This window comes from Triturus cristatus, chromosome 9 (genome assembly GCF_964204655.1).
Source record: "Triturus cristatus chromosome 9, aTriCri1.1, whole genome shotgun sequence".
NCBI classification, from domain to species: Eukaryota; Metazoa; Chordata; class Amphibia; order Caudata; family Salamandridae; genus Triturus; species Triturus cristatus.
In genome coordinates this window covers 1,256,625,887-1,256,639,216 of record NC_140592.1, presented here as the reverse complement: position 1 = coordinate 1,256,639,216, position 13,330 = coordinate 1,256,625,887, and the positions used below count along the sequence as shown (strand labels likewise).

Genomic DNA, 13,330 nt, shown 5'->3' with positions numbered 1-13,330 from the left:
ACATACTTTGGCTATGACTGCTGGATCAGAGAACTTTTGGTCACCTTTTTTAACAAATACAGGTGTTCTAATGGACACCCAATCTCCCACCACAAATGCAATGTTTAGGTTTCACAACACATTTTAATTGGATTAAAAAGGCGGACCGGATCATTAATCAGTGACTTGGCATTATTACCTGTGCTTAGACCAAGCAGTAGTGCAAATAAAGCGAGAAAAATACAGTTTAAAAACGTAACTATATGTGCTTTAACCCCCCAGTACCCCCCATGCCCACCCAGCCCACAGCCATGGTCCACCGTACACTTGAGTTATGAAGCAGTACGTGTGTCCACGCCACATTGCTGAATCTCAGTCTCTAAATGCATCTCCATAGAGGTAATCAGCTCAAGAAACCAGCCACTGTAGTCTGCCCACGGCTACTACATTTTAGGATGTTTCTGTGAGGCATCTCCTCGCCTGAAATACAGGTACCTCTAGGCCCATACAGAAGTCCATACCCTTCTTCCGGATGCCCAACACGGTCTTAGTCTCAGCCCTCCAATGTCTGGCGATGTCTCGCTTAGCAAGGGTACTGCCAAGAAATAGCAAGTGACGTCTGTATCTTTTGCGACCTATCGCCTCAGTGCTATGTAATAAAAGTCGTTTCGGGGACATGGGAATATCCCAAGCCAGAACCTTGGCCAGGTACGCCACAACCCCCCTTCAGAACCGAGCAAGAGTGCCACAGGCCCACACTGCATGTAAAAAGGTACCGTCCGCGTCACCACACCCCAGACAGGTGGGGGAATTAATAAGTCCCATTCTCCAGTACTTATGTTGGGTGAAGTAAGCACAATGTAAATATTTAAATTGAATCAGTCGCAGGCGAGAGGATATCGCAGTCCCTCACAGGGACTACAACGCCTCCACCCAATGATCATCTTCAATATTCCCCAGATCCCTCTGCCATGCCGCCCGAAGGGCACCAAATGTGGTGGTGCTATTTGTGATTAAAGATTGGTAGATCTTTGTTATTTTATGGCCACCAAGGTCCCCCATTACGAGTTTGCCCTCCAATGGATTAAATTCTGGAAGGGCTGAAAGACTGTTGATGTATTGGGTTAGGGCATGACGGCGTTATAGGAATTCCTGGAACGATTTAAGGATAAGGCCATGCATCACTTCTGCCAAAGAAGAAATGCCAATGTGGTCCCATCCCCGGAAGCCCCGCAGACCAGCCAGATGGAGAATAATTCTGTCCGCTACAGCGGGGTCTCCTGCATAGGACGACCTCACCACTCAAACCTGCATAGGGACTGTCTCAGCACCAGAATCACCACCCTCACTGCTGGGAGAAGAGAACTCACTTCTGACCTACTATATAAATACTTGCGAAGGGATAGATCTCCCATCACCCAGCGTTCAACTGCATATTCCGGGTTGTCTCTGGGGCTGTACCGCCATTAATTAAGCACCTGCAAATGTGAGGCTGCATGGTAAGATTGGACATCTGCGGTTGCGATACCCCCACAGTACGTAGATTGAAAGCATGTTTGTAGAACCACCCGGCATCACCCCCCCCCCCCACAGAAACTGACCCACTATTGCATTGATCTGTTGAAACCACACATGAGGAATCAAACAGGGGCAGTTCTGCAGTTAATAAAGTAGGCAGGAAGGGATATCATCTTGAAGATGGCGGAGCAGCCGCAGAGGGACACAGGCAAATGAGACCACTATCTAATCTCAGTCCTCACACGTTCCATCAAAGGTGCCAGAATGCAATTTCAGGAGATCGACTGACTGCTTGATAAGAAGACGCCCAGCTAATGAAATCTGTCCACTGCCACGGACAAGTCCGCAACCCACATGCTATCGCACAGCGACCCCTGCATCAGCGATAATATAGACTTGCCGATGTTCATATATGTTCCCGATGTCTCCCCAAACACCTTCATCATTCGTAGGATCCTGGAGCGGGATGTATTTTGGTCTGTGAGGAAGAATAGGACATCATCGGCGTACAGCGCAATAAGGTCTGAGACTTCCAAACGACCATTCAGAGCCGCGGACTAAGGCATCTATTCTAACCCATGCGGCCAATGGCTCAAAGACCAAAGCAAATAAGAGAGGAGACGGGACAATCCTGCCTGGTACCATGTCTGATGGGTAGAGGAAGATATCGAGCCCGCCACACACACAGAAGCCGTCAGGTCCGTGTATAGCAACTGAATGTAGGAAAGAAAACGAGGGCCCATATTAAGTCGCCGCAGAGGTGCAAATAAGTAGGTCCAACTAACTAAGTCCAATTTCTTATCTATATCTGCTAAGAGTAATACTGCTGGATGTTCCAGGTGATCCACAGTGGCTATAGCGTTGTGAGCCAAATGGATGTTGTGACGCATAGCACGATAAGGCATGAAGCCAGTCTGATCAGGATGCACCAGGTCGGTCACATGAGCATCAATCTATTGGCTAGGGCCTTCGCCGACAACTTGGCCACTATATTCAAAAGGGACATTGGACGATATGAGGAATGAAGATCTGGGGGGCGACCTGGCTTAGGAAACATCATTATCTCAGCGTGTCACCATTCCGGGGGCATGCGCTTTTCCTTGAGCACGGCCTGGATCGTGTCCAAGCAATAACTGCCCAGCAGCAGCATATATGCTCTAAAGAATTCACTGGGAAACCCGTTTGGGCGTGTGGCTTTTCCCAAGCGCAGCTCCGACAGGGATGCATCCAATTCTTAGACTGTGAGGGGAACCTCTGGTGACCCCATAGCCACAGCCGACAAAGCCTTCCGGGGTAGATCATCTAAAAAAACGGCAACCTGTGCATTGGCCAAGACGTCTCAATTTGTGCATAGGGTCCGATAAAAGCCGGCAAAGCTGCTGGCTACCGCACCTGGATTGGTGAGGGCCGTACCATGTTTGTCACAAATCGTTGGGACCTGAACTGCTGTCAGAGCATTCTGACAAAGCCTGTATAGTAATTTTCCAGACGTATCTCATTAATAGATCCTGCTCTGAGATGCTAGTCAGACACACTTGACCTCCTCCAGTAGTTCCCCCAGATACGGTTGTCGACCAAGTGTTGGTGCGCCCGTCCCCCCTCCTCCTTCTTCACTTGCATCTCCAAATCCAGAATTTGAGCTTCAATCTGTGATGATTTATTCAGACGTTGTTTGCGCTCGGCCGCACAGAAACATACGTCAACTTCACGTATAGTGGGCTTCATTGCCTCCCACAGAATACTCTACGAGGAGGCAGTCAGCCCTTTAAGGGAGAAATATTCGGTCACAGTGCGGAGTAAATGTGTTCTATATGTCGGCTACTTCAAGTGCCAGGGAGAGACTCGCCAATGAAAAGAAGGGCAACAGGGGCCCACCAGAAGCCATAATGCCACTTGGGAGTGGTCGGACAGCCCTCTGGGCAGTATCTCTACCTAAGACACTTTGTGAGCGTGGCCCATCGACACAAATATGTAATCGAGCTGGGAGAACGACCCATGTACTGAAGAATAAAAGGTATAGCCTGTCTCAGTGAGGTGGTGGGCTCTCCACGTGTCCACCCATCCCACTACGTCTGCCAGGGGTCTCAGGCGAGATTCTGCACCTCAACCACCGACCCAGATGCTCGCCATCTATCGCAATCTGGATACATAGCATCGTTCCAGTCTCCTCGATGATGGATATCCCACTGACAAGAAATCCCCACTTGTCTACGAGTCGAACTGCATAGGTTTGACTAAGTGGTGGAGGGGCACAGTCACTGCCAATAACTATGGATTCCCCATGCATAGTCCCTGCCACAAGAACTAATCTCCCCTGAGTGCCTACCTAGGTCTTCAGAGACTGAAAGGGAACTCTGCGGTGTATAAGAATAGCCACTCGCTGAGAACCTCTTGTAAAACCAGAGTGAAAGGTTTGCACATTACCAAAGCGAGCCACACAGGGAGCTTTAGACCCCAGGAGGTGTGTCTCCTGCAATAATAGCATATCAGGCTGTAATCGTTTGGCCTGGGGAAGCCCTGCACCCCGTTTCACTTTATCTAGGACCCCCCAAACATTCCAACTGACAATGTGGAGTCTCCCTAGTGCAGCATAAGCATTTGCATCAGTCATCTGGACACAAAACGAATATGTGGCAGACTGTCCATAAGCAGGGCTACCATAAAGAAAGCACCAGAATTGCGCATAGAATATAAGAAACTAACAACAACTTTGTAACCCACCCAACCACCATCCCAATACTTCAGAACCATTGAAGTATCTGTTGCAAAGGGGAGCCCAACCTCAACGGAAGCTGGGGACTGGGCCAGTCCAATGGATCCCCATATGCTCCATCAACATATAGTCTTTCTGGAAGGTTCGGAGTGCAACTATTCAGAAGTGCAGCCAATGTAGTGTGCCATCATACGGAATGTTCAGGCTTAAACAACGTGTCTTCTATCCCGGCAATGGAGATCGTCCCAGCACAACAGGCCATGCATCTGACCCCTACAATTTGACGGTGTCTGCCAGTTCCTCAGTTCGGGGCCTTGAACGCCATGAAGATCGGGATCTGGGATGATGCTACTCTTTAGGCTTAGACTGTTGCTGGCGTGGGTCGCTGGGGACTAATCCAAGTCAGGATGTGGCGGTGTATGAGGCTTTACAGGTATCACTTAGTCTGTCCAGGCAAAAACCTTCTCTGGGGTGTCAAAGAATAGCATTCAAGAGTAGTAAATCACAAGCAGACAGGCTGGAAATAGGAGCATGTAGGACATTTTAAGATCTTGGAGGCGGGCCTTCGCAGCCCTAAAGGAATGGTGCTGCCGTTGGACCATTTTGGTGTTCTCTGAAAAGATCATAATGCCGTGAGATTCAAATGGGAGATTTTCTTGAAATCTTGTCAATAGAAGGATGGTATCCCAGTCAAAGAAATTGAGGATCTTGGCGATGACAGGCCGTGGTTGGGCACTGGGAGGGGTCTTGTTTACCAAAGCCCTGTGAGCACGTTCAATAATAAAGCAGGAGGAGAGTGCATATGGTGAAATCCACTTAGTAATCCAGAGGGGGAGGAACTTACCCATATCCTCTCTCTTGGAAAGTCCAAAAAGCAGAGTTTATTTCTGCGGGCTCACTCTTCAGCATCATCCACCCGTGTCACCAGGGTATTGACTTTCTTTTGGAGCCAGGGCACGAAAAATCCACTCGCCTGCTCACATTTGCTAGACAGATTTAATTTGGCCAAGCTATTTTTAGGTTCTACTTGCCCTTTCTAGCGAGTAGAAAGACAAATTGACTTTTGAACTCTGTCTCTGACAGTAAAGCAAATGTGGCAAGATAGCAAGATTTAAAGCCATCTTTATTGCTCACAAAGTGAATGGGCAATAAAAATGCCTTTAAATCTTGTTAACTTGTCGCATTTGCTCACAGAGGTCAAGTGCATTACAGTTAGGTTGAGTAGATTTTTTAAGTTACTAAACCTGCAGGTCTAGTAACTTTGTTTTGATTTTTCGAACCCTGGGAGCGTAGTGGCTATATCCTCGACACTAGAGACCCGGGTTTCAGCTTTGGTAATACACTTCACTGCATTACGAAGATCCTGGCGCAGCAGCGCTACATCCAACACCACCGCCCTAATTTTGGCATCTAGCACTTCTCTGGACTAGGTAATAGCAGCCAACAAAGTTGCATTATCTGGTGTAGCGTAAGGTGTAAGTGAGTACCTCCGCCTCCATTTCTCAGTTCATTTTAGGTAAAGAATTACGTGCGAGGATCCTGGTTGTGATTTAACGTATGTTTATTGTACTTATCCAATATTCATCGCAAGGTAGAACACAAAATGAACTCTCAAACAGCTGACACGTGTTTCGCCCTTACATGGTCATCCGGTCCTGGGCTTCCTCAAGGCTGTAAGGAAATTAGACAAGAGAATCTGTGTTCCTTTTCCAGTAGTTATGCATAGCCTCCACCAGGTGCTTTGCGGCAGGGGGTGAGTTGTAATAATGAGTTATCTGCCATGCATTACAGTCCACATGTGCGTAAGGTGACATTACTGAGGGGACAGAGTGGACATTTAGTGACAAGGTTGTGAGTGTCATGAAAAACTGCTACATATTTTATGCATGCTTAGCTCTGGTGCTGGCATTCCAAATTCAAGGAGTTACTGAGAGGACAGAGTGCAAGATTTAGTGACAGGATTGCGAGTGTTACAAATGACTGCCTCGTAATTTTGTGCATTCTTAGCACTAGTGCTGGCGTTCATTATCCAAATAAGCCATGTTTAGTGGGGTATAGGTCAATCACGCTAGTCCCATATGCATTGGTGATGGCATGCAGGGCGAGCCAGAATGAACCTTACATTGTGTTATAGGTCTTAGAGATAAACATGTTTGTGCTCTTGGTTCGGACAACGTGAGCAGACATAATTGCATAAATTTGATATACCTTTTGTACAAGTTCATGTCAGGTCTTGTAGTTCCAATCAGGATTAAATGGATTGAAAAATCTTTCAACAATGTTCATCTAGAACATAGATAAGCATTTCTCAGTTTTTTTATCCAATTAAAACAGTCAAACACAAATTGTGATTCGTAAAATAGTTGCTCTGACATTCATATTAGTGTGTACAGTCAGGCCACTCAGTGCCTCGTCGTTTCGAATTTGAGGGCATTAATGTTGCTAACGTTAGGTGCAGGCGTTTTATAGATCACTATGGTGCCCTGTTAAACCGGTGACTCTTTATATTCACTCGGTTTAAAATTACTTTTACAGCGAAGGGAAAATATGCAGTTCTCAGGATGAGCCTTCCGAGGAAGTGAGAGATTTAGATCATGGTGAGATAAAAGCTTGGCGGACTGTCTGTTAAAGTCCAATTTTCACAAAACGTTATCGAGTAGATTGGGCTCAAACACATTTAGGGGCATATTATCAACGGCCAGCGATAATTATCGCTGGCCGTTCATAGCGACAGAAAAATTATCGCCAGCTATCGCTGAATATTATCGCCATGATAACTCTATATTTACAACGCATAGCACTATGGCGATAATATTTCAGCGATAGCGGAGTTTTCAATGAAACATCGCTGGTTTTCCAGCGATGTTCCATTGAAAACAGCGATAACATTGCTGATAGGACCCTGTGGTCCTATCAGCATAATCCATATCCCATTAAAAGTATGCCTTAGTCAGGAATTTAACAGGTGTTAAATTCCTGAGTTAAGGCTGAGGTAGCGCGATTTTTTTATCGCTGCACCTCCTTGTTAATATCGCGAAGCTGCCTTCACGATATTAACATGTGTTGTTTTCACAGCCACGCCTCTTTTGCATCTCATTAGCGATGCGAGGCGAGGCTGTGAAAAAACGGGCTCTACATCAAGGAAACACGCGCTAGCGTGTCCTTGATGATATTGCGATAAAATTATCGCCGCTTTTCGGCCGAAAACGGCCGCAAAAGCGGCGGTAATTTTTTATCGCCTCGTTGTTAATATGCCCCACTGATCCATAAGTCTGCCTCCCGGGGATTTTAAACATAGATGAGGAGTTTCCAGGGGCCCCACTAGGCCGGTGGCGTGTCACGATGGCATGGTTGCAGTTCTGTGAGTCTGCCATGAAGGGCTTTGAGAACGTGATCGCGTTGAGCGCGATCGGAAGTATCGGGGTCCTTTGGTGCAGCTCCCGGGATATTAAGTAAGCAGTGAATCTGCCATGAGTGGCTTTAAGGCGCTAAGAGCATAGTAAGGTGGGAGATAGGCGGACCGTTAAGTGATGTCCGCTCCTCCCAAGAACGGAATCATGGAGAGCGCGATCGGACATATAGAGGTCCGTTAGTGCATCGGGGAAATAAATAAGCGAAAATTAGTGTCAGGGGAAAGCTAGGAAAATCATATTAGACTTACCAGTGTGCGGACTGTCAGCAGTCATGATCTATGTCTGTTACCTGAATGGCGTATGTACGCCGCGTGTGGGCGCCGTTTGTAACCAGGAGGAATCACGGGGAGGTGTCTATGTTTTCAGAAAAGGGCCACCATCTTAGAGTAGTTAGTAGGCGAGAGGATTATAGGTTGGTATTTGTTTATAAGAGTATGCGACCAAAATGAGAACCCATAGAGTGTACCCTATGTTTAATGGTCTGGGTTCTACATGTCAAGTTGCAGCATGCGATGAATATTGGATAAGTACAATAAACATACATAAAATAACAACCAGGATCCGGGCAGCAATTCTTTACCTAAAATGAACTGAGAAATGGAGGAGGAGGTACTCACTTACTCATACTGATCACTTACTGAGGTTCAATACCTCGAAGAACGACTTCCTCCAACACAGGATATAAGGCAAATACGTACAGAAGAAGAACCCTTGAACCTTCTTTCATAACCAAACATTATCTGGTGTAGCACCTAGGGTTCCACCAGTATTACCATTTGGTGCACCAGTACCTCTATAGCGGTCCATCGTGCTCAGTTTAGAGGCTAGCCCCAAGGGTTTATCTATGGTCATCAATAGGGCTCTGTATACTGGGGGTCCTCAATATGCAATACATTTACCCGTGCCCCCTCACCGTCTGTGGCAGTTATTCTCTTGTGATGATGTGGACTGCCAAGGATGTATGGGGCCTGCTAGGCCCGGGAGGTGTCCAGCTAGTCAACGATCTGAGAGGGGGGAGGATCGTCATCTCTCACAATATAAGGTGTGGACCAGGGGGACCAACCCTGACTGCAAGCTGCACCGGCATCTGGCCTGACCGCTTCAGCGGACTGGAGTACGCCACCCTCACTTCCCTAATGGGGTCCTCGCCTGGTGCTGCGTGTGTCAAACCGGAACCGGGAATGGCCTCCCCCATCGATATATTCAGACTGTAGACGCCCTCCGGGCAGGAACTGCTAGGCCCACTGGCCGGTCAGGTCCAGGAATCTCCAGGCCTTAACAGCGGAGCACGCCGGGATCATTGTTCCACTCCTTGGACATCCAGCAGTGCCACCGCAGGCGCACTCGGGCTCCTGGCCAGGTGAGCGAGCCAGCCCAGCACTCGGCTGTCGCCACGCCAACGAGGCCCTCCGCATCACAGCCCAGCCGCGAGACCCCAGCCTGGCTCTCCAACAGCAGGGACCCGGCAGCACCGCACAAAGCGGGCCACCAGTCCCGATCGGGCAGTCAGGCCCCCGCCCAGGGCCTCCCAGGCTTTCCTGTAGCGGTAGGCTAAGCAGCGTCCCTGCAGCCTGACAAGGCTGCCGACACCCACAGGGCCGCAGGCTGCACAGCCCAGCGTCACTGAGCCTCTTTACAAGTGTCACTCTGTTGCGCTCCTCACTTCAAATGCCGTGTCTTGTAGAGCCGCCGTTCTCCCCGAGCCTGGGCTAGACCGAGAAGGGGGAATTGGCCAGTAATCCAGCAGGATGTTGTCTATGGCTGCCGGCGCTTGCCTAAAGCACATCAACATGTTGGACCGTTAGGCCATGCCCCCCCACAAACGGAATGTTTTTAACACTTTTTTGACATCATAATAAAACTTTTGCTTATTTTGTGCTTTCTTTAACATTACAACACAATCCTCAATGGATGACTGACTCTTTAATATTTTTGACATTGAAAAAGGTCTAAATTGAGTAGTAGGTGTTATGCTCTTAAGAGACTCAAACGGGGAGACGCCTGTGTTTGAATGAGGTGTGGTTCTATACAACCACAACATAGTTTGGACAGCAGCACTAATTACATATTTATTAGCTAACACTAACTGTATACACTCTTCTAAGACATGGTTAAAGTGTTCTACTATACCATTCATTTGGGGCTGACAGAGTGAACTCTTGAGATGTTTAATGGAACTCTCTTTTAAAACGTTTTCCACCTCCACTGATACAAACTGTACCCCATTGTCAGAAATCAGCTCCTCTGGAAAGCCATCACTCATGAAGACGTCTTTAAGAAACGCCACCGCAGATTTAGAGTTAGGGTCACCTATAAATTTAACACAAGGCCATATAGAGTAGTAATTCATAAGGACCAAAGCATAGCATGAATTGTGAAGCAGACCACTAATTGGCCCCACCAAATCAATTCCCAATTTCTTCTTGGGTCCAGATAGACAATCTATCTGCGACAACAGTGGAGTAGATGTTTTAAGTCACGTGCACGTACTGGACACCTTTTAACTAATAAATCAATCTCACTATCCATTTGAGGCCACCAATACGACATGCATAGTCTCCGTTTAGTGAACGTAGCATCCAGGAGCCTCTCATAAGTTTTTTTTAGAATCAAGTGTCTAAGATGCATGGGAAGTATTAATTTATGAGCACTCATGAGTAAGCCATCAACTATGGTCAACTCTTCAGAAATCTTGAAGATTGGTTGAACACTAAAATCCAACAACCTCTCCTGCGGCCATCTTTCTCTAACAAGCTTCATCACAGTACTCAAAGCCATGTCATTGGCTGTAGCAGTTTTCCATTCCACTTCAGAGAAATGGCTAGCATTTTCTACACCAAATGCAGCAATTAAACAACTTTCAGCCTCATGCATGTCATTATCTTCATCATTACTCTTGATCAGATACCTAGACAAATATTCAGCTCTCACATTCCTACCCCCGATATGTTAGCAACCTCAAAATTTAACTGAAGCAACCTACCTGAGAGCCTTGCAATCCTTGGAGTACTGCTCTTGACGTTGGTACCATTTGAGATGGAAACCAACGGTTTATGATCCGTGTGTAGAACAAAATGCCTCCGCCACAGAGAACTTATGAACTTTGCGATGGCCCACCTGCAGGCAAAAAGTTCCTTCTCTATGACCGAATAATGAATTTCAGCTTCCCTTGAGAACTCTAGAAGCAAAGCCAATTGTGTACTCCTGTTCACCAGACTTCTGTGTCAAAACTGCACCAACAACCAATTTGCTACCATCTACAGTTAAACAACATTTAATATTGTGGCCGTAAGGTTTAAGAGCACTAACCTTAGTCGGCTGCTTCTTAATGTCTGCAAACACAGTCATACACTCAGAATCCCACTATATTTCTGTTTTGGCCTTTAATAAGTTAGAAATGGGTCTGACCCTAGTGGCAAACTCTGGAATAAATCGTGAGTAAAATTCACAGAGGTCAAGAAAACATTTGACCCCTACCTTATCTCCAGGAGGAGGTGCCTCCAAAACAGGCTCTACCAAACCTGGTTTGAGTTGTTTTCTGTCACTTGAAATGAATTGTTCCACATATTCCACAGAAGACTTCAAAAACAGTAATCTCTCTCTTTTGAGCACAATCGTAGTTTTACCAAAGGTCATGAGGACCTGTTTCAGAATTTTATTATTTTCAACAAGTTCACTTGCATGAATCAAAAAGTCATCTTGGAATACTGAAACATTATCAATGCCCTTCAGCAGAGTGGTCATAAGCCTCTAAAACACTGATCCCGCCAATGCAAGCTGGAACAGCATACAGCAGTACTGATATGTCCCCTAAGGAAACAGAAATGCTGTCAAGTGACGAGATTTGGGTGCCAGTTCAACCTGATGGTAAGCCGCAGCTAGGTCAAGCTTAGTGAAAGATTTGGCTCCAGAAATAGTAGACAACATTTCACTGATTTTGGGGAATGGGTACGAGTCAACCAAGTTGTAATGTGGTTGGTTAGAGTTACTTGGGGCAAACAACTCTAGCAGGGAGTCAGGCAGAGGGATCAGAAAGGCCCCCTGAAACAGTTATCTCCTCAGAAGAAGCAGTCTTCCGGCAGTTCCAGTCACTTCATCTTTGTTTAATGGAAGTGGTCCTGATGCTGAGGATATAGGATGCTTGAGATGCTCAAGGATCCTGTGGATGCAACGTGATCAACAGGGGTCTTTCTACAGGGACTTCTCTGTCCACACAGGTGATGAGAGGGGTCCTGGACCTAGTGCTCGATGTCCCACGAGGTCCCCTCCAGACGACTAGTCACAACTGGGAAACCTGTTGTCCGGTGTCGCTGCCACAGCTAAATCCGACAACTTTCCTGGGTCCACCGAACCTGAGTGCATCTTCTGAGCACCCGGTCCTGATCCCTAGTGGTGCACGACAGGAAGCAGCGATCAGGGGATCTGGGCTACTACTCGCCCTTAGCAGGCTTCTTCAGCAATTGTGTCTCTGTGCTTCGAACAAGAGGTCAGTCGGCTGACCCTTGGAGTCTCTTTGCTTTGGCTGGGCTCTGGAGGCGACTTCTCCTTGAGCTGGACACAACAGACTCAGTCCCTCTTTTTAGGTAGCTACCAGGTGCAGCAGATGCAGTACATGTCGCTGCAGCCTCTCTTAGCTGGGAACTTTGTGCAGCAGGGCAGTTCTTCCTTTGTCTTCCTTCCAGTCCAATCGAGATCTGAGTTCTGGGTGCCAGGGGTGCTCTATTTATATACAAAAAATGTCCTCACAGTAGGGTGAAGTTATATGCCAATAGCCTACCAGGTTCCATCCCTCCTGATGACCACTTTCTGGGAAGTGTGGAATCTGGCTATCCCGGGAGTCACCAAAGATGATAGAATACCTCTCTCTCGGAGTCCAGCGCTCTCTAGCCCAACCAAGAGGTGTGGCAACCAAGGGGGCTACACATCACTGGAAAACCTGTTTGACAACGTTTCCCTTCTCCTTCAAGGGTGCCAGCTAGTCTGCCTAAACAATGGGGCAGCCCCTCTATCAAGTGTTCCCCATTAGCCCTTCAAAGGTGGCTTCAGCTTTGGGTCTCCCCTATTGGGCCAACATCCGTGTGGCTTCCAGTAGCAGGGATGTACCACCTCTCTCCAGCGCAGACTTCTATTGTTGCCTTTCCTAGGAGTCGTAAGCACATTTCCAAAGGAGGGCAAAACGCAGTCTAGGGTTCAAGCTCCATGTGCAACCGTTGAGGACACAGAAAATTGAAGGTGGCAACTTTGTAAAAGTTGCTTAATGTAACTTGTTGCATTCATTTTGACTCGAGAACCAAGTTGGGCTTCATGTAGAGTTGTTTGATACAGCTGAGGGGTCAGCATGTAACCCTGCACTCGCCACAGCGTGACCTAGGGCCTCATGTAGGTAGCATACCAGTTACCACTTCTAAAATACCGAACGTTACCGAATCGGTATTTTAGAAGTGGTAACTCGTATGTAGGTAATGAGTCGGTATTTTTTACCGATTCGTTACAATTCGGTAATTACCGAATCGGTATTTACCGATTCGGTAATGAGGCATACCTTCCCATTGAGGGGAAGGTATGCCTCATTACCGAATCGGTAAATACCGATTCGGTAATGGTGGAGAACATGCAAGGGTGGCAGGGTGTCACATTGACACCCTGTTGCACCCCTGATTCGGCCATGTGTGCACATGTGGCACACATACATGCCCTAAGGGCATGT

At 47.2% G+C, this 13,330-nt stretch overlaps 1 protein-coding gene across 2 annotated transcripts in view; it reads left to right on the top strand.

Annotated features, from left to right (window-relative positions):
- The window catches only part of PRKD1 (protein kinase D1), a 937,657-nt gene that overhangs the window by 904,575 nt on the left and 19,752 nt on the right, over positions 1 to 13,330 (top strand). The window lies entirely within an intron of this gene.